At 45.5% G+C, this 18996-nt stretch overlaps 1 protein-coding gene and 1 long non-coding RNA gene across 8 annotated transcripts in view; one reads left to right on the forward strand and one right to left on the reverse strand.

Moving 5' to 3' along the window:
• LOC146080272 (uncharacterized) overlaps positions 1 to 10464 on the reverse strand; it is a 71609-nt gene extending 61145 nt beyond the window's left edge. The window contains exons 1-2 of one of the 2 annotated variants that reach the window (XR_014474849.1): positions 10053 to 10464; positions 8726 to 8854 (exon numbers count right to left, since the gene is read on the reverse strand). This is a non-coding gene — a long non-coding RNA (uncharacterized LOC146080272). The remainder of the gene's footprint in view (positions 1 to 8725; positions 8855 to 10052) is intronic. The other variant, XR_014474848.1, reaches the window with a different exon arrangement.
• The window catches only part of RALYL (RALY RNA binding protein like), a 589572-nt gene that overhangs the window by 129791 nt on the left and 440785 nt on the right, over positions 1 to 18996 (forward strand). The gene's annotated exons all lie outside the window — the stretch shown is intronic.

An 18996-nucleotide genomic window follows, 5' to 3' on the forward strand; every position in this document is an offset into this window, starting at 1 on the left:
GCCCAGAACGCCCCTGAGTATGGGAGAGCTGTGAGTGAAACGTGAAGAGAAGAGGGCTATGACAACAGGAGGGAAGAGGGCCCTGGCTAATTACCCAAATCTGTGTAATTTATCTCTGTGACCTGTGAATCACGGCAACTTGGGGGCAGGCCTAGTGATCTGACAAAAAAGAAGAAACCCACAAAAAATGAAGCGCTATCTGTACAAAAAAGATTTATTAATCCAATACTGGTGGATAATAGGAAACATACAATTTAATATAACACAATTAAAACCTGGTTAAAAAACAAGACAAATACAAGCAGACATATAATGCATTGTCTCTAATAGCTAGGTCTGCTCCTGAAGACTAGCAGTCGATTAGCATGCAATCATGTGACAAATAATTGGCACTTGCTACTATGTAGCATCTAATAAAACATAATTATATAATTACAATATATTCTAGTAGCAGAGAGAACATGCTTTTTGTTAGATACAAAAGTATAGTTCCAAAAATAATAAATTTGTCCGTGTATTGCATGCAGTAGATTTAGTTGATTAGAACCATCCGTTTTACCCAATTACATCCCCTTATTCCGTTGGAAGTTTAGATGGTAGCCAGAGTATAGTCACAGAGGGAATTCCCGAGATAGGGGCTAAACAGAACAAATTTGTCATTTATTTACTACAGTTTCTTATATAGCGTAGCAGATTCTGTTACAGTTTCTTATATAGCGCAGCAGATCCCGTTACAGTTTCTTATATAGCGCAGCAGATCCGTTACAGTTTCTTATATATCGCAGTAGATCCCATTACAGTGTCTTATAAAGCGCAGCAGATCCCGTTACAGTTTCTTATATAGCGCAGCAGATCCCGTTACAGTTTCTTATATAGCGCAGCAGATTCCGTTGCGCTTTACAATAGTAGACAGTGATAAAACAAACTGGGTAACAACAGACAGACTTGGAGGTAGGAGGGCCCTGCTGCAAGCGTACAATCTATACATACATACATTTGTCATGTATGTCTGTGTTATTAATTACCCTTGGGTGGGCAGCATCGTGCCTTTCTCCTGGCTTATCCTCAGTAGTGTGTCGCCAGTGTCTCTGTGTAGGCGCTCAAGCACTTGATACATTGCTGTTTTTTGAGAGGCTTTAGTAAAGGTCTTGTCTATTCATGTTTATTTATTGGGGCTTTTATAGAAACAACATTCAGTGATGTAGAGGGGGGGGGGAGGTTCAGGTACTCTTTACACAGACCTGTTGTAGAGGCGGAGAGAAGGGGAGAGAAGCAGAAGCAGCCAGTCAGTCTTCTCTCCCCTTCTGTGATGTGTGGGTGGGGGTGGGTGGGGCAATCACACCTGCCCACGGCAACAGCTTCCTCCTCCTCCTCGACTGCTGCCACCACACTCTGCTCATTGCATCAGGCACCGGTGCCCCCCTAGACAGGAAATGTATAGCCAAACCTCCACCCATTGACCAAGCCCCCTCCCGTTTCTTAGACCGGGCAGGCCTGTTGGTACCCCTGACATCATTACCTAACATCACAGAAACAGACAGTTTGTTAGTGGAGGATTAAGTGTAGTCATTGCTGAGTGTTTTGAGTTGTTACTAGTTCTGTATATGTATTTTTTAATTAAGTATTTGTGTGATTTTTGTGTGTTTGAGTGGGCTCTGCCCCTAGAGCGCCGGGATCTGGGGGGATGTTTTGAGGGCTTGGAAGTGGGTATCTAGGTGTGGGGGGGGGGGGGGCAGTAGATTGCATTTTTGCCAAGGAGCCTTACACCAGCCCTGGTAGTGTGATTGTGTGTTTGTGTGTTTGGGTTTTTTTTTGTCCTATAGCTGTTGAATTCTCCACTGCTATTGTCAATTATTCATATTAATTGTTGAATTCTCCACAGTATTTTTGTCAAAGAAAGATAAGGTAGAACAAGATAAAGTACTTACCAATCAGCTCACGTATTGCTGGACACAACCCTAGCATAATGAAAATGGGAAACCTAAGCCATGTCCCCTGTCACATGGTCAAGTCCCCCTTTTTGGGTGCATGCAAAAGTCCTGATTTGCATTGTCATAAAGCTGAGAGGTAGGATAATGGATTTAACAAAAGTTAATTATGAGCGCTCGTCCTGCGTTGCTACTCAAAGCAGCTGCTTGAAGGGTGTAGTCAATTCCCTCTTGGGACAATGGTCCTGGCACCCAGGACTTAATTTTGCCACTTGGACTCCAACACATGGGAATATCGCTTTGGTTCAGTTATAACTTTACCCATTGGGTTGATTTGCTGATGCACATGGTCACTATTTCCTGATTTTTATCAAATTCTGATATCTGTTTTTAATATATGTTATTAAATATATGTTTTAATTGATCCAGTTGTTAGATTGTTTTCATAGCGCTGTTTTTTCCTCTCTTTTTTCTACCATGAGAACGGATTTGTCTTCATAAAAATAAAATTGTGTTGTTTCTCTATGAACAGGTTCTCAAACTTAGGGGGGTATGCAATCTTCCGCCACTATTTCCGACATGGGAAATAGCGGTGGCTCCCTATTCAATGCTGTCATTAACGACAGCATTGATGCGGGATGACGGCAGAACGGGCCCGACTTCATAAGCTGTCGGGCCTATTCTGCCGATAACGGCCGTGGATTGTCGTTATCCGGGCCGCAGATCTACAATTTACAGGCGTTTTCGCGGCCACGCCCCTTTGCACCCATCGGCAGGCGGGACATTGAATCCCGTCTGTCGTTATGTGGTCGATCTGACCGCAAACGGGCCTGGATCACGGCTGTCGGCGGGTATGGACAGCCGTGAACCAACATTGCATACCCCCCTTAGACCTCAGGTCCCCACAAAATTCATGTTTTCCAGGTCACCTGTGATGTTTAAAATGTGACATCTGGTTCAAGAGCTAAGTTTAAAAAATCTGCCTATCTATCTATCTATCTATCTATCTATCTATCTATCTATCTATTATTACATTTTGGCCCAGGACAGCACACTTGCCGTGTTACCTGTGTGTAGGGTCCTGAGGACCCAGTTTGAGAACTACTGCTCTATCACATTGGCATGCTTGACAAATACAGTTATAGTCAATTTTTGAAACTCCAGAATCAAAGAAAAGTGCAGTGTTCCTTTAACAAATTATGTATTGTAAGTATTTTTCATGCACTGAAGTATTTAGGATTTGCAGCATAAACCTTTTAACTGTATGCTCTGATCTCACATTGAATTATTCAGCATACCAGCAAGAGAAACTAGGTCATACAATCTCAGGCACTTAAAAAAATGATTCTATAACCAAACATGCTTAATTTAAATCCCGTTATATCAATAAAGCCCAGAAGAAAAAAAATAGTATTATTAATTGTTGTTAAAGATATGATCACCAAACAGCTTTTGTATTACAGTCACTATGAGGAGCACTGGTACACAAGATATACACAAGGAGGTTATTATCACACAGATGGATATTACCATAGACTTTCTTACAATCACGAAAGGAAGCACTAGCACACTAGAGAAATATCATACCATAACTCCCAACTCTCTCAGTTTTTTTCTTTGGGACTGTCACACGCTTCCCACCCAGGCCGGAAGTGTCAGTGGGGAGTGGGGGACAGTTGGTAGTCTCCTTATCAGTGCTTCAGAGTAGTGGGGAAAAGACGCTGTGCACATGGGGCAGTGTCCATGCATGGAGACAAGGGGACAGGGGGGTGGCCAGAAGCACATACGGCCTTATTCTAGTTCACTCTTTCTGACAAAATCCTTCTTAGATGGAAAAAACCATGTGCACTGCAGGGGGGCAGATGTAAAATGTGCAGAGAGAATTACATTTGGGTGAGTTATTTTGTTTCTGTGCAGGGAAAATACTGACTGCTTTATTTTTACACTGCAATATAGGTCTCACTTTGAAGTAAAACCCCACCCAAATCTAATTCTCTCTGCACAAGTTACATCTGCCCCACCTGCAGTGCACATGGTTTTGTCCATCTAAGAAGGATTTTGTCAGAAAGAGTGAACTAGAATAAGGCCCATAGTGCTAGTCATGCCCCCAACAGTGCTGAAAACAGGGATGTGGCCTCAAAGACATGCCCCTTTCTCCAAGGCCTTCCCTTTCTGGGAATGGCGAGGTCACGCAGAGGGGTCCAGTTAGCGAAAATACATATGTTTGGAGTTATGTCACAAGCAGGCATACATTTCCAGAGTTCATCTTACTACAGTCACTAACAGTGGTGTAACTACCTAATTGTCGCCCCCCCCCCCCCCCCCCGCATATTTTTCAGCGCCCCCCTCCCCTCGGCCCCCTCCCTCCCTCCCCTCGACGTACCTGCCCGGCTGCATCTGCCTGTCACGGTCCCGTCTCTCCCGGCTCCTGCTGCTATAATGAAAACGGACTCTTAGAAAAGGGCTGCCCCCATACTGCAGACAGAAAACTGTCTGCAGTATGGGGGCAGCCATTTTCTTAGAGTCCATTTTCATTATAGCAGCAGGAGCCGGCGCCGGGAGAAACGGGACCGTGACGGCAGGGCACCAGACAGCAGCGGGTAAGTGGTAGCTATAGCCCCGCAGACCCCCGGCGCCCACAGGTTCTCCGCGCCTCCCCGCCACCGCGGGGGCTGCGGAGCTATAGCTACGCCACTGCACTGCAAGTTACACAAGATTTGAGTAGTTAAATATCATACATCAGAGATGACCATAGTTCATCCTTCTACAGTAACTGTGTTGAGCACTGCTATATAAGATACTAGAGCGCTCAGACAATACTGTGCATATGCCAATATCCAGAAAAATGGCGCAGCAGCCATTTTTCTGTGAATTTCAGCATCGCCGTGGCCAGCGTCACAAGACTCCAGGGGGGGAAGTATTAAAAAGAAGTGGGTGCAGCATGTGTGTTGTTGGCCCCCTGGGACATAGTGGACCATGTGCACCGCACACATTGCACCCATTATAACTATGCCAGTGTTCCAGACATAAAATTACTTGGTTTTCTGTATTACTGAATCTGGCCCTATTTTACTACATATCCTATAAGCAATACACCATCAGGGATTTTTGGAGCACCCAAACTAGTGTTTACTTATTGTTAGTGGGTTCTAAAGTTATCTTAACCACTTGAGTGGTATGTGCAGACATTTTCCGGGCTCAGCTGTGCTGCCACAGCTGGCTTTCCCAGAATATTATGGGCTTACCACTAAGATGAAGGTGTGCGCCAGTAGTGTCTGCAGTTGTGCACCACTGGCGCATCACCTGTTCAGGCACCCCACTATTGGCCGCTCTGCTCTCCCCTCCCATCACTCCCCCTCACCTCTCCGCTCTGGCAATTGTATGCCAGAGCTCCCCTGCCCCCACCGCCATTAGTTTTACTAAACGCGGCTCGGGGGGACTTGGGATTTTGAGCACCCAAGACCTCCCGAGCCACCCTGAACATCCCCGAGCCTGCCACCTGTTATGATTGGTGGCTGGGGCAGCGGTAGGGCCCAGGAGCTCCGGCGTATAAGAGTACCAGATGAGGGGGAGCAACAGGAGGGGGGAGAGACAGGGGGGGGGGGGTGGCCCACAGCTCTGTGGTGGGTTTTGCTGGAGAAGGACAAATCTGCCCTGGTAGGTTTGTGGCTGCAGAGGATCGACAGCACCTTGTCTAGCCGCCGCTGCCAGGTACAAATACAACAATCTCAAAATTGAATACATCTTGAGCTGTACAGTATGTTTTCCTATTTTGTTTTTTAATTGCATACAATTCCTAGCAGCAGATATACTAAGATTTGGAGAATGATAAAGTTGAGAGTGATACACTACCAACAAATTAGCTCCTAAATGCCATTTTTCCTATACCTTTCCTGGACAATAGAATTTAATTACATCATCAGGAACCAGGTTCCTGAACCCCTGGACCAAAACGTGCTTTAGATAGATAGATAGATAGATAGATAGATAGATAGATAGATAGATAGATAGATAGATAGATAGACAGATGATATATTATACATAGCCTTCAGCAGTACCGATTTGGGCGGTACAGTACCATTATTTAACGGCCTGCACTGGCTAAAACCCCTCTATCGATTGTACCGGTTTTTAGCTTTTTAGCTGCAGATCATGACCGGCAACTCCTCCTGCCTTCACGTCTCTTTCAGCCGAGGATGCCGCGGGGACTTGTATATTATCTGACACAGTTCCCCTGGGAATTTGAGGGGGAGTTGTCAAATAGGACTACAACTCCTAAGGTGCACCATGGGGGAACGCGGTGGGGATAGGCTGTAATGAATCACCGCGCAGCAGGCAGGGCCGCCAAGAGAAATCCTGGGCCCCGGTACAAGAACTTCCTGGGGCCCCCATGGACGGAGCTCCCCGCACACTCTGCGGACCCGTTGTTACGCCACTGCTTCCAAGGTGGATACAGGGACAAAAATGTACACTGTAATGCCTATTACACATGTCACACACCCATTACATATTATACCACATGCCATAATGCTCATTACACGTTATGCCACACACCGTAATGATCATTGCATATTAGGGGGTTAACATGCTCATTGCCATGGGATTAACCTGCTCTGCCAGAGGTTAACATTCTCTGCCAGGGGTTAACATGCGCTTTGCCATGGGATTAACCTGCTCTGCCAGGGGTTAACATGCTCTGCCAGGCGTTACATGCTCTGCCAGGGGTTAACATTCTCTGCCAGGGAATAATATGCTCTTTGCCATGGGATTAACCTGCTCTGCCAGGGGTTACATGCTCTTTGCAAATGATTTACACATACCCTCCAACATGGCCCATTCCATTAGGTACAAAATGCTCTGTTCCTGGACTTCCCTGCCGGTGGCAGTTGCAGAGGTGGGGCTGCAACACAGTCCAAAATTCTAAAAGGGGAGCCACATATACTGCCACCCCAAACATCACTGTCCTGGACTCACTGGCAGTTAATGTGACCTCCCTCTTTGAATTTTTTACTGTGCTGGAGTCCAACCTCTGTAACTGCCACTGGCAGGGAAGTCCAGGAATAGAGTATTTTGTACCTAATGGAATTGTGCATGCTATTAACACAGCATGCACATTAATTCACAAGGTGGGATTTCACTATAATGGAGGGGCTTTCACCTGATTAAATCATACTGTATATTTAAGACATACAAATATAGACATATAAATATAGTGTTCACTCTAGGATTTTTTAGGGTAGGGTGCTGCCCACCAAGCTCCGCTCTCATACACTCGCAGCTGCAGAGGCGCTGGGGAACACCGGAGGGCTGAGAGGGGCAGGCCATTCAGCGCAGCAGGCAGCAGGAAGAGCTGCAGATAACAGTCCTGTCAGCGATGTGGTGGGTTCTGGAAAGGCGCATATTACAGCACAAAGTAAGGGCATATCACCTGAAGGTGTATATCACCTGAAGAAATTGCCGTAATAAAGGCAATGAAACATTGTCACAAGATGCTGCATTAAGTGATTTTTTTTTGGACAAGCTGCTAGGAGTGCCGCTCCTCACCCATCTATTGTACAATTTTCATGCACCCAGCACAGCAGCTTCAAAACAGAGAGAGCCAGAAACCCCCCCCCCCCTAACAAAGATATATATATATATATATATATATATATATATATATACAGTCTGTATTGTCTGGCACTCTGAAGATGAGGTTTACTGCCTGGTTGCCTTCCTAAGAAACCCCTATATATATATATATATATATATATATATACACATATAGATTCTGATTCTCCGGCACTCTGGACCCCTCCCTGGGCAACTTGCTGGGGTGCCTTCCTCTGGGAGAACTAGTCCCTTACAGATAGCGGGCTGGTGGGGCGGCACTCACAGACTGCACATTAGGACTTGAAACGGTGTAACAAGTGCGTTTAATGATAATGTTTCGGGGAGCTAGTCCCCTTCATCAGATTGCTGACAGAATGATAAAAACAATAATAAATAGGGACACTTACCAATCCATGCCGGGCGCGTCGCGGTCCCGTATGCGCCGTCCGCCTCCGTCCAGCTCCTGTCACGTAGACTTCCGGCAGTTGGAGGCAGCCACCTCCAACACATCACTTCTGCCGGAAGTCTGCATGACAGGCGCTGGACGGAGATGGAAGGGGACTAGCTCCTCGAAACGTTATCATTAAATGCACTTGTTACACCGTTTCAAGTCCTTATGTGCAGTCTGTTAGTGCCGCCCCACCAGCCCGCTATATATATATATATATATATATATATATATATATATATATCCCACCAGCCCGCTATATATATATATATATATATATATATATATATACATATACATATATAGTCCAAACCGACTGCACACAAGGGTTATCCACAAATAAACTGCTCGTTTTCACGCCATCATAGCAGCTATGATGCATGAAAAGGAGCGGTTTATTTGTGGATAACCCTTGTGTGCAGTCGGTTTGGACATTGTATATCCAGGACACGCTGGGATGATATGCAACGGGTGCAAGCTGTGGATGCAAGCTTAGAGTGCCGGTTAACTGTCTTCCAAATATATACATATATATATATATATATATATATGTATATATATATATATATATATAAAATATATATATATAATATATATATATATATATAAAATATATTTTATATATATATATATATATATAATATATATGTGTGTGTGTGTGTGTGTACATAAAATATTAATATTATATTGTCATTTATTTATGCAAATAAATCATAGCTACTAAGCCAGCCCAGGCAGAGGAGACAAATGCACTTACAATTGGCAGTTTATAGTGAGCTCAGCTGTAAGCTCCTTCGGGCCGGCTCCACTGTGACTGCACCTTCGCCTTCCTCCTGGTGCACGACTCCGGAGTCCCACCACCAGGGGCTGGCTGGCAACTTTTAGCCTGGGGGGAAAACATAAGAGAGTGGCCCATCACTCCGATAGAGGGCGGGATGCACCAAGCAGTAATGGTACATCCTGCCGCCCATCGTCACAATGCTCATCGCATATCTACTGACATACAGATGGGGCAGGCCTCTTCTTTGCTGGCAAATCCCCAGAACGTCAGCGCTGGCGATCCACCAGCAGCCTGCCTCACCATCTGATTGAGACGCGCGTGCGTCTCACGCGCACACGCGTCTCAATCTCAATTCCGGGGGAAGCGCCATCAGAAGGGGACGTGCGCGCCTCTCGTGCGTGTGCGTCCCCTTCTCACTATAGAGATGGCGCTGGTGGGGGATGGCGGCTGGCGTCGCCATCCCCTGCAAAGATGGGACCTGCCCCATCTGTATGCGATAAGCAACACAAAGTGATAAGCACTGGCAACTGTGATCCACAACATTGCCTGGACTCCCGGGTTTCTTACCTAGAAGTCCCCCTGCGCATGCGCACAGACCCAGGTGGCCACAGGGCTTCCTGGGAGGGATCCATTTTGAATCCCTCACACAGCAGTGCTGTGGAAGCAGCCCACCCCAGAAAGGGAAAACACATGTGGGAGAGAGATAGATAGCGAGAGAAAGAGAGGGGGGGGGGGGGGGGGAGATAGTGGGAGAGAGCACAGTGGAGGGGGAGATAGAAAGAGAGAGCGCAGGGAAGAGTGAGATAGTGAGAGTCTGAGAGAGAGCACTGGGTAGAATGCGATAGCAAGAGAGAGAGCGCAGGAGAGAGATAGCGTGAGAGCGCAGGGGAGACAGAAATAGAGAGAAAAAGCACAGGGTGGAAGATAGGGAGAGAGTCCACAGGGAAAGAGTGAAAGAGACAGCAGGGGAGAGAATGAGAGACCACAGGAGAGAAAGTGAAAGAGACAGCAGGGGAGATAGTAAAAGAGACAGCAGGGGAGATAGTAAAAGAGACAGCAGGGGAGAGGGAGAGAGACCACTAGGGATATAGTTAATGAGACAGCATGGGAGAGAGAGAGACAGCAGGAGAGATAATGAAAGAGACAGCAGTGTAGATGGAGAGAGTGAGAGAGACCACAGGGGAGTTAGTGAGAGACAGCAGGGATGAGGGAGAGAGTGGGAGGGACCGCAGGGAAGATATTGAAATAAACTGCAGCAGGGGAAAGGTAGAGGTAGACTGCAGGGGTCAGGGAGTAGTGGTACCTTGTAGTTACGATCTGCAGTTGATCACAGGTCCACTCCAGCCTTCTCCAGTCCATCCTGTGCGGTGTAGTAGGAGGAAGCAAGGACCAGAGGAGATCAGTAGAAGACAGGAAGAGAGTTGGGGGCGGGGCTACTGCAGAGCCCGGGCAGGAAGCTGAGCTGCTGGGGGCCTTAGGAGGGAACTCGTCCGGCTGTCAGAAGTTGAACTTGTCTGACTGACAGTCGGTGCTGCTGCTGCCCTGGCTTGGACACACAGTCACTGTCAGCCCAGCTCTGGCACACAGAGCTGACTGAGCTGCACAACAAGCAGGCTGCAGCAACCGGTCACACGCACAGGAGACCTGCAAGATGATGTAATCATCATCTTGCCAGAGTCTCTACACGGAAGCTCCGCAGCGGTGGAGCGCCGCGTCTGTACGCTGACTGCACTCACTTACAATGAAGTGAAGTGACAGTCAGCAAACAGTAAGCACCCGCTCCCCTCTCCTGCTTCGATCTACTGCCGCCCGCGCTCCCTCTACACAGAATCGCGCTGTGCAGCGGCAGCCGTTGCTAAAATAACAAAAAAAATAAAAGTGGTTTTTTTGTGTGTCCTCGGACCCGGGCCCCCTGATAGGCCCGGGCCCAGGTAAAATGTACCCGCCCCCCTCCCCTCTCGGCGGCCCTGGCAGCAGGAGAGGAACGGTGCCCCGAGCTGCGGACATGGGGCAGGGCATTTAAGGTGACTATAGTTATTGTGAGAAGCTGTCCACACAATAAAAACCCCTGGTTCAGCAGCTGGCCTGTCATTGGCTCTTTGGGCCACCATTTACTTATCGCGTCCCGGACAGAGGAGGGCGCCAGAGAGGTGATACCGGGGGCTGCATGGTGAATCCGCATCACAGACGTGGTGTATATATTGCAGTTTACATGCTTCATATGAGCATAATAACATACCTTCCAACTGTACCATTGAATGTATAGGAAATAATTCAAACCCCAGACACAAAGTTCCCGAACCTATTTTTTTTTTCAGAAAAAATAGTACTGGAGAGAAGTAAAGTCATTTTAGTGTTTAAAAAATTACAGGGGCTGATTGGTTAGTACTTTATCTCTCCACCCTTTAAATCACCTCCCCCATTGCCAGAAATCTATTTAACTCATTTATTTATCAACCAATACTCTGCTTCTTCTGTATAATGAAAAAAAAGTAATTGTCAATAATGTATTTTGGTACTTGTTTCCTAGAACGGCCACAATCGGGAGTAATCGTGTACCTTAATTTAAGGTACACGATTAACGCGATGGACCCGATTTCCTTTGAAATCAGGTCCATTTTGCCGGCAAAGGCAAAATCGCGTTGATCGCGTCGGTCGCGTGCATTAACGTGACGCGACCGACGTGATGGACCCGATTTTGCCATAGGGTTCAATGTTAAAATATTTTTAACATTGTAATCGCGTTCATCGCAATGGTCTTGTGCCATTATAATGGCACAAGATGCGATGGACGCGATTAAGCACATTTTACATAGCTAACAATGGTAAATAGGCCAATATGGCCCATTTCTCATTGTATATGCCCCCGTCATGCCTATAAATTAATGCCCCCCCAATTGTGAGCAGCACCCCACGATTGACGCCAACCCGAAGCGTGGCGAGCGTAGCGAGCCCGCGAGGGGCGTCGGTACGCGTCCTCTGACCTTTTCATACCCCTACTATCCACGTCGGCGTGGAGTTGAGAATATAAAGTGTGGCGGGCCCGAAGCGTGGCGAGCGGACGCGTATACCTGTGAAGTAATGCACGTCCCCTCGAGGGGCTCGCTGCGCTCGCCACGCTTCGGGCTCGGTGGCTCGCTGCGCTCGCCACACTTTATGTCCTCAACTCCACGCCGACGTGGATAGTAGGGGTATGAAAAGGTCGGAGGACGCGTACCGACGCCCCTCGCGGGCTCGCTACGCTCGACACGGGTTGGCGTCAATCGTGGGGTGCCGTTCACAATGGAGCCATTTGAGCCATCAGGGGGGTTAAAATTGGGGTCTGGGGACCCTATTCACATTTGATTCAATGTAAAAATCGGGTCCATCGCGTCGGTCACATCGCATGCGATTTGGTCGCATGCGATGCGATCGACTCGATTTTTCCGACCCAATCAAAATCGGTGTGGCCGTTCTAGGAAACAAGTACCTGTATTTTCCCTGCAAGCCCTGGATCTGAGGACACGTATAACCTAGTAAAGCTTTTGCAGGACATTAAGCACTTGGCCAAAAGAATTCATTAAGATGGATTGTAGCACTTCTCTTATTACAGCCAGGTATAGAAAAGAGAAGAAACAGAAAGACAATAATGATCAAAGTAGTTTAACCAAACCACTGCAAGATATTACTGCTGGGGCCGGGTACCTGTGTCTTCATTCTGTGCTTCAAAGAGAATTAGAAAAGATATTTCTCAAACGTAATACACTATATTGTCTCATACTCATTCAATCCTGCCAGAATGTCTCTCCTTTTATAGAACTTGGCTCTTCCAAATATTGCTTTACGCTTCCAAATCTTATCACTGCATGCATTTATCTTGTTTTGTTATTTGGTAGTGTAGCAGAATTATTCCCAGCAGTACCACAATTATCTCAGTAGTTTACCCTGGCCTGTATTTTTACCATACTGTATATGATAATACTATACAATTAAAAAGGTTACAGGTCCTGGCAGCAGAGTTGGACGGGGGTAGATGTATCAAACCCATACTTACATATTTTTTAGCACTCTGCATGCAACTACAGGGGGGTGGGCCGGGGCTGTCATGTCGTTAGGCATCGCTGCCATAGCAACAAAATGCAGCAGTTCGTGGGTGTGCAGGGTTGAGGGGTGGAATAATCATGCAAGTCTCATCCCCTAAAACAGAATCCCAATATAGGGGTAGATGTATGAAGCAATGATAAGGGAGGAGAAGTGAACCAGAGGAGAATTTGTAAACTTTCAGTCACATCAATTTTAGACTAGATTATAGTTACCCTTATTGACCCTCCATATATCCACCACCAGGAGCTGTGCTGCTTCAATAAACTGTGCAGAGCACTGTCTGGGCAGGACAGTGTGCAGCTGCATGTAAAGCTGGCCATAAATCTACAGATCCCGACAGGGTCAAATTACCGACAGGGACAAAATCCCGACAAGGACAAAATCCCGACATTTAAAATCCAGACAAAGTCAAAATACCGAAATATAGAATGTACAGGTCATTCTCAACATGACTTTCGGTCAACAGGTCGCGAGGTCGACATGGGTTTTTTACCCGAATGTCGACAGTCGATATGGACACAGTTGGAAGTGAACCGCAGCCCCTCGCATCGCTCGCTTGGCTTGCGATGCGAGGGGCACGTTGCCTTGCTGTGCCCGGCACACTATTTTATTATCCCTCCATGCCCTAGTCGATGGTAGGGCATGAAATACCGCCTGTTGGGTCAAAAAACTGTGAAAAAACCCATGTGGACCTCGCGACCTGTCGACCGAAAGTCATGTTGACTGTTTCACCTGTACATTCTATATGTCAGAATTTTGACCTTGTCGGGATTTTAAATCTCGGGATTTTGTCCTTGTCGGGATTTTAAATGTCGGGATTTTGACCTTGTCGGGATTTTGTCCTTGTCTGTATTTTGACCCATTCGGGATTTTGACCCTGTCGGGAATTTGACTGCATCCCCCAGGCCTTAAGTAAGTTTATCTATTCTGGTGGCCATTGGATGGCTCGCCTACCGCTACAAACGGCTACACCAAAGTGTAAAAGTGGCACATGCATATTTTTTTCAGTTGTACTCTCAATCCCACTGGTGCCTAAAAATAACAGTTTACTACATGTTTTGATCTTTTTGTCCAATTTAGCAAATAACCTACTAGATAAATGACTATAGTGTGGTGATTGTGGAGATTTTTGTTCAGGGACAAGCAGCACCCTAAAAACCCAAGCTTATCCTGGAAAACATATAGTAAACCGATTTTTTTTTCTGTTTTCATTGAGAGCATTGAGACCTCTGCAAATTAGAGGGTAACTGGCATATAGCTCATTTCATTCTGATTAAAGAGGCTCAGAGGCCGCTGACAGTGTGTGCATAAGCGAATTTTCACTCCATTTACTCTTTATCAGATTCCTGACCCTTAACTGAGCTCTGTCTCTCAAAAAGAAAATGAGAGAGAATGTCTGTGCAATAACACAGTGAAAGAGTGTAACATGTAATCTTTATATTACTGTGCTCTGTATAGCCCCCTGTGCAGTTCAGAACTTTTAAATACAAAATTGTGATAAGATAATGAGGAAACAGATGTTGTTATTATTATTATTATTATTATTATTATTATTATTATTATTTTATTTATAAGGCGCCACAAGTGTTTCGCAGCGCCGTACAAAGGAACAATACAGGGAGACAAAGCTTGGCATAACATTGAATAAATAACAAGAATACAGTACAAATAAAGAGCGCCACAGTTCAATACACATTACAGCTTAAATGTAAGTAGTGAGGACTCAATCAACATACAACTAGAGGCTAGATGCCAATGATGGAGATGAGTATGCGGACAAAGATGGTCACTGAGGGGTTTATTCTAGTTCATTCTTTCTGACAAAATCCTTCTTAGATGGACAAAACCATGTGCACTGCAGGGGGCAGATGTAACATGTGCAGAGAGAATTAGATTTGGGTGAGTTATTTTGTTTCTGTGCAGGGAAAATACTGACTGCATGATTTTACACTTCAATATAGATCTCACTTTGAAGAAAAACCCCACCCAAATCTAATTCTCTCTGCACAAGTAACATCTGCCCCACCCGCAGTGCACATGGTTTTGTCCATCTAAGAAGGATTTTGTCAGAAAGAATGGACTAGAATAACCCCCTGAGTGTTGGAGTAAAGGAGAGCTGTGAGTGACATGTGAAGAGAAGAGGGCTTTGACAACAGGAGGGAAGAGGGCCCTGCTCAGAGGAGCTTACAATCTAGTAGGAAGGGGAGACAGACAGATTACAAGAGGTGCAAGCAAGTGGGTGGTGGTTAGATAGCAGGATGTATACAGGCAAGGGGTCGGAGAACCAGCTGGTTTATGCAGTGGAAGGGTATGCTTTGATGAATAGGTGAGTTTTCAGTGCCCGTTTGAAGCTTTGCAAGGTCGGGGAGAGGTCGGAAACAATAGTCTCAAGTTAGATTCAATTCACATAACTATGTTGTAGTCTATAATGGTAGGCAAGACCACTGCTACTTTCACTGATGGCTTTATAATATCACATATTTTTCTAGTGTCTAGTGTAGTGTCAAGGAGAGTACTAGAGGTTTTATCCACACGTAACACTGCAAAATTTGCAGCGTTGCGTGTGGAACAGAATAAGGTCCTACAGTATATGCAATATAAAACATCTATATAGGTGTATCAATGCCTATTTCCCTACAGCTTGTGAGCAAGGCCCTCCTATATTTTTAACTGTCTGTAACTAACCAGGTATTTTTTCCAATGTTTCCAATTGTAAAGCGCAATGGACATTAATGCACTATATAAGAAACGGTTTATAAATAAATCTTCCCAGTGACAACTTTGAGAAGATAGCGCCACACAGTGAAAGAATAGACTCTAGCACTGTACCAGAATCTATGCTGTTTAGTGCACATGCACCACCTCCCCAAGTACAGTATCACTGGAAAGATGGCAATAGCCAAGGAGGAGGGACCTGTTTTCCGGGTAAAAGCATTGTAAGATGCGGTACTTGTTTACTAGCACGGAGCCCATAAGACAAATTATGGTATACGATGGTATGCGATGCGACGCGATATTGTACAATAAAAAATCGTATCGCATCGTATGCCATACAATGGCATACAATGCGATGGTATACGATTTTTTATTGTACAACCACCCTGATGGGTCCTTACAATGTTAAATGGCCCCCCATAGTCAACGCCACCCCCAGGATCAATGCCAACCTGCGAGGGGCGGCGGTACGCATCCTCCGACCTTTTCATACCCCCACTATCCACGTATGAAAAGGTCTGAGGACGCGTACCACCGCCCCTCGCTGGCTCGCTACGCTTGCTACGCTTGGGGTTGGCGTTGATAGTGGGGGTGGCGTGGGCGTGCATTTAACATTGTAAGCACCCATTAGGGTGCTTATACAATTAAAAATCGTATCGCATGCATCGTATGCGGCTATATGGCATGCGATGCTATGCGATGGCATAAGATGCCATAAGATGGAAATCGTGGGCGCCGTGCTAGGAATCAAGTACCTAAGATGCTTCCCCAGTATCCACCCTCTTTCCTCATCCGAATGATGCCACCTGCGGAGTATTTTTATAGCTTTTTTCTATGGGGCAGGTCACACCTCCCGTTTAGGCCACATCCTCCATGCAGTTCCTGGCTCTGTTTTCTATGGCTCTGGGTACAACCTTCCAGATCAGGCTAGTTGGTCACTACCTGATATCAACTGCAGTGATTTTGTTTATTTCAGAATAAAAATGGGTATTCTTTGATTATTCCACTACTAACAATGCATGGTACTGCAAATAATTCATCATGGTTGGTAATCAGAGGTGTGTTTACCAAATCCACCAAATTTAGTGGCTCTGAGTTGAACTGAGCGCTGCTTAGAATATCTTGGAATTCCAAGTCAAATCAAGTCCCAGTTTTGGATCTTCCATAGTCTCAAGTATCGGATTTTTGTGTTTTGGATTGCATTGGGAAATTTTTCAGGTGCCAACTATGTGGTCAAAATGCAGTGGAAATGACTGGAAATGAATGTAGATGGTGTTATTAATATGGAACAAAAACAGGTCTAGATTACCTTGTTTTAGCTATTTAAAAAAAATTCCAAAACGGAATCTATGGACGTTTAAATGAACTTGGGGGTTGAGTCAGAGGTAGGTGTTACGTCTTTGTACTAAAATACATGCAGGCCATCTACTGGTGGCTTCCTCAGATCTGATGGCTGCATTCAAAGATGCAACTTTAGAGCCAACTGTTTAAACATCAGGTCGTCATCAAACATTTGAGTCACACTAAAGCTGTGTACTCACAGTGTGATTTGGTCACTGAGCGATTTTGGCTTACAATCGCTCAGCAATATATTGCTCAGTGTACTGTTTTCATCAGCGACCAGCAATTTGGGCTGAAAATTGAAAGCTATTCTGTCTCATTCTGTCTCTACATAATTTTGACTAGAAATCGCTGGTCGCTGGTGCACAGTGCATTGTGCACCAGGGACCAGCAATTTTTAGCCATGATCGGAGGAGCATGCTCCTGCCATCAGCGACCATGAAGGGCTGGCAGCGGGAGCGCGCTCCCGGCGATTTATCTCCCACAGCACATGAAACCACTGGCAATATGGTCGCTTAGTGACCATATTGCCAGCGATATGTGCTGAAATCGCCCCCGTGTGTACACAGCTTAAGGTTTCTCAGAATGTCTAGCATACCGCCAGTGCATAAGATCAGTGGTTCCCAACCCTGGTTCTCAAGTACCCCCGATGGTGCATGTTTTGCAGGTCACCACACAGAATCACAAGTGATATAATTAGCTCCACCTGTGGATCTTTTAAAATGTGCCTGAATAATCTGTGCACCTGCTGGGTGACCTGGAAAACGTGCACTCTTGGGGGTACTTGAAGACCAAGGTTGGGAACCACTGCATTAGATGAAGCCACTGGCTTCAGGGTCCTCCTCCATGCTCACAAACAGCTACCCTAACATCTGATATGTGCAGTGCAGCTTCTGTGAAGGCATATTTGGGGGGGGGAATTGCTCAATTGTGATAAAACCTCTCTAGTGTCCACCTCTAAATCATCCCTTGAACAATTCTTCAGAAGAATGGGCATACATTCTCTGATACAGGTTCTCAAATGTTGTAAAGACATATGGAACCAGTTTGATGTATGTAATGGTTGCATTACAATCGAGCAACTGATTCCAGCCCTGTTATTCTAGATTGTCATTTGTTCATTTTCATAACTGGTGTCTTTTTTATTTTAATGTTTTAATGTTAAATATGTATATAAATTTGTAAAAAGTTAGATTTCATTTATGTAATGTTAGAGGTTAGGATTTTGACAAGGTATGATGATGATTTTCAATAGGAAATATACACATTAAACATGCTTGCAGCGGAGTATTTTCCACAAGGCAACAAAGGCACCTGTCTAGTCCCCAGCATGTCCCAAGCAGCCCCATAAAAATATCAACAACGTTCCCAGAGGAGCATGTCATTACATCACATGGACCTGCCCATACTCCCAAAGTCCCTTTGATGTTCTTTGATATGATATAAAATACCTGGACACCCAAAATAGTTTAATTCACTGTTAAATGTGACACCTGTATTAAGCCTACAGTGCTTCCAAAAGTCCTAGAACCTGTTTCAAATTTGCACGCACTGCTGATGTTCACACATCTGTGCATCTATCGGTAGACATGCCAAGGTACTATATTGATGCCACCTGCATTCAGCAGCACAAATATAGTGCTATGTATTGTTTGACGAGGGCGCACAAACCAGTTTTTTGCCTAAGGCCCCATGAGAAAGATGATCTCTTGCCAAGTTAACTTTGTTTCTGGGAACATCTTTCAGCTCATGAGCAAATCGTCAGGCAAATATCCAGGGACGGATTAGGAACTACTGTAAAAGTGGCCCTGGAAAAATTTGTACAAGTGGCCTCACTTGGGCATCACTAAATCAAATCTAGGTGGAACCAACACCAGAATAGGTGGGATCATGACACCTGTGTGCACACCATTGGTTTTTAATATGCTTGGCAGTCTGGTGGACCCAAGACCTTTAAGTTGCTTTGACAAACCACAAACCTCCACATTTTATATAATACCCCCCTATCCCCACTGAGACTGAACAGAGACCCCAAAACCTTCATCAAGCAGACAAACAACTTATTAACATAATTACACAAATATCCCCACCCTACCTGAGTAGTGCCC

The sequence above is a fragment of the Crinia signifera genome, chromosome 5 (assembly GCF_055691185.1).
Source record: "Crinia signifera chromosome 5, ASM5569118v1, whole genome shotgun sequence".
Lineage (NCBI taxonomy): Eukaryota > Metazoa > Chordata > Amphibia > Anura > Myobatrachidae > Crinia > Crinia signifera.